The sequence below is a fragment of the Octopus bimaculoides genome, chromosome 2 (assembly GCF_001194135.2).
Source record: "Octopus bimaculoides isolate UCB-OBI-ISO-001 chromosome 2, ASM119413v2, whole genome shotgun sequence".
Lineage (NCBI taxonomy): Eukaryota > Metazoa > Mollusca > Cephalopoda > Octopoda > Octopodidae > Octopus > Octopus bimaculoides.
Window position 1 is genome coordinate 116,314,713 of NC_068982.1, and position 3,093 is coordinate 116,317,805.

The 3,093-nt window shown below is 34.8% G+C and overlaps 1 long non-coding RNA gene across 1 annotated transcript in view; it reads left to right on the forward strand.

Annotated features, from left to right (window-relative positions):
* The first annotated feature begins 351 nt into the window (after positions 1 to 351).
* The window catches only part of LOC106871500 (uncharacterized), a 17,303-nt gene continuing 14,561 nt past the window's right edge, over positions 352 to 3,093 (forward strand). Inside the window, exon 1 of the long non-coding RNA XR_001409662.2 lies at positions 352 to 499. This is a non-coding gene — a long non-coding RNA (uncharacterized LOC106871500). The remainder of the gene's footprint in view (positions 500 to 3,093) is intronic.

Below are 3,093 nucleotides of genomic sequence, written 5' to 3' on the forward strand. Positions count from 1 at the left end.
GGAGCCTCATGGAGCTTTAGGTGTTTTCGCTCAATAAACACTCACAACGCCCGGTCTGGGAATCGAAACCGCGATCCTACGACCGCGAGTCCGCTGCCCTAACCACTGGGCCATTGCACCTCCACAGATAGATAGATAGAGCCCTTCAATCACTTTTGTAACTTTTTGCTGACTGAAAAGAACAATAAAAGAATGTAAATATATAAAATGTATATGTGTGTGTGTGTACCTGGCTGTGTTAACAAATAAACTATAGCTATTACATTCTTCTACTGCAAGAGATTTTGAATAAATAAATAAATAAATAAGAAAAGAAATAAACACTTTGAAAATTCCGTAATTTAAGACCGGCTCTCATCGACTACAACTCTGTGAACTTCGTGAATGTTCGTAAATGTTCGTGAAATTAAGCACTTCCGCTTTTATCGGTTGTCTTCAAACCTCATTTTATTTCTTAAAAAGTTCTTTCTTGGATGTATTTGCTACAAAAATGGAATTGGTAAATATATATATATCCATGCTTAATTGCTTTTGAGCTTTCATATATTTAATATTCTTTAATAACCTAATTTATATAGTTTTTTTTCGTTTAAATGTCTGTTTTTAGGCTTTGTCTAAAAAATTCCCTTTATAAATTTTTGCGTAATGTCGTTATTGCAAACACCCATCCATCCTGGTTTATCATGATTTTTACCTGATTTTACCATAATTCTATCTCGCTATCAATCTATTTATGTGAAATTATATATATATATATTACATGCACTAAGTAAAAGCTTTGTGAATTTTATTTATTGCTTATGTTTCTATTTAATCCCTTTGCCGTAAATACTATTGTTCACTGTTCACTTTCTGTCACACAGATGTATGAGCGTGATGACAGCGGTCTCCAAACTTATTTTATCGTGAATTCCTATATGATTTTCCCCTAAATTTAAGAACCCATATTATATGGACAACCCCTCGCCACTCTAATTTTAATGAGACATGAGACATAGCGTGAGATATATTCATAAAAAAGGGTGAAAAGTTTCATTACTTTGGAATGGTGAATGCCATTTTTTATTTACAGAATTGTATTTAAGAAATTTTTTTCGAAACTCCAGGATTTTTTTTTTTTGTGAAAAATACTGGCATAAGGTGACAATCTGGTTGTTTTCTTGGCCCTTATCTTCCTGATTGAGTAGATTTTAAGATTAAAAAAAGCATTCCAAATGTAATTATGAATGTGATGTTCTTTTTTTACTATTTTAAGAGGGTAGAAACACCATTTTATAATCACAAGTAGGCTCACATTATTGTATTTATTTATCTCATATAGCTGAAAGTGACTGGAAATTCAGCGCTGTACAAACCTTTGGCACTTTTCTCTATTACTCGACAGATTTCCCTACTCATCAAACATGAAGCATAATGGGGCTAATTAATATACTCTTCTAAATTACCCTGTCTCTAGTGTGTGTGTGCGCCCATGTATATATATATATATATATATATATATATATATATATATGGTACTATTCAAGAATATATGGTACTATTCATATAGTACCTATATATATATAAGCTTATAGCTGATTAAGTGCTGGGTATTGTTCAAGGAGCGTGTTAAAACGTCACCACTATGAGGACACATTCTGTCTCATAAATCTTAATGACGTGAAATATTTTCTGTTAGTGATAAACTTTTTAATAAAAAAAATCAGTGTTGGCTGAATTCATAATGTAATTAATTTGTTGAGGAACTTATATCCCATGGACTCGCCTTTAACTATATAAAACGTATAATTCGATTGGTTGGCATCTCACTCGCCACCTGTTTTACATTGCATCATCAGATCGGTTTTACAAGGGTTTCTTGGTATTCAGTGATAATGCTGACACTAAAATAAATCACAGATGCTATCGCTGAAGTAAACAACGATTACGGACAAAATCCTGGCTAAGACAGACATAGCTAGACTTTCATTTATTCTCATGGAGCGTCGATGAAAAATGCCTCTCGGCACTTTATATTCTGGGTTCAAATCTCACCAAGGTGAACTTTCGTTCTCCCGGAGTCAAAGCACCAGTAATGTATAGAGGGCGATATAATCGACTGATCCCCTTCCTCTCAAATTGTCAGCCTTATCCCTGAAATTAAAAATAACGAGAGGGTAATAGATTGGTCAGATCGATGAAGCGTCGGAGAAACTGCCTCACGGTATTTGTTTTGACTATTGACGTCCTAAGTTCAAATCCCGTTGAGATCAGTTTTGCCTTCCAGCTTTTCGAAATCGATAAAATAAAGAGTAAAGTACCACTCATGTACTGAGGTCGATTTAATCGACTACTAACCGCCAGCCTTTTGCTGGCCTTGTTCTAAATTCGAAACAAGAATTATTATTGAAATCAATAAACTATCTATGACCCCATCCCTCCACCAAATTCGTAGTCATGTGCCAGTATCAAAAAAGTTAATCGTTATGCCTTTTGTTTCGTTATTTACGTGTGATTATCACAATGTTTCGTCATAGTGCTGTGATTCTCTTAACCGATTACCAGAGATGATTGTGACGACACATAAATAAGGAAACTCATTGTTAAACGGTGAATAATAACCACACAGTCAGATCGTTTTGTTATCCTTTATTTATGTCTCCACAAAACAACTGTTTGCTATTTTCTTTTACTTTTTGTATGGCTTAACAAACATAATCCGCCTTGTTTGTTTGACAAAATAGGCATAATCCATTTGGCCTTGGTATGTTATTGGCAAAGTTCATTTCGTAGTAATCATCAGGCCCGGTGTGATTACACATCTACAATTTGTTCTCCATCAAAAGCTTCCCACCAGATACAGTGGAGTCTGATCTCGTAGAGGTTGCTTAACAGGCCCACCTCCAACTATCGACTTCAAGCTAGGTTATTTTACAGGGATCGAAGTGGCAGTGGTTAATAACAAACTGGAGTCTGATATCGTCACTCTTTAGCAGTACTTTAAGGTCCTGTAAAATGTTACCCTTTCCCCATTTCACTAATCCATAAAAAAAGAAAAAACATCTAATTAACTTCATTCTTTTTTTTTTGGGGGGGGGTTGTTTACGGCAGGGG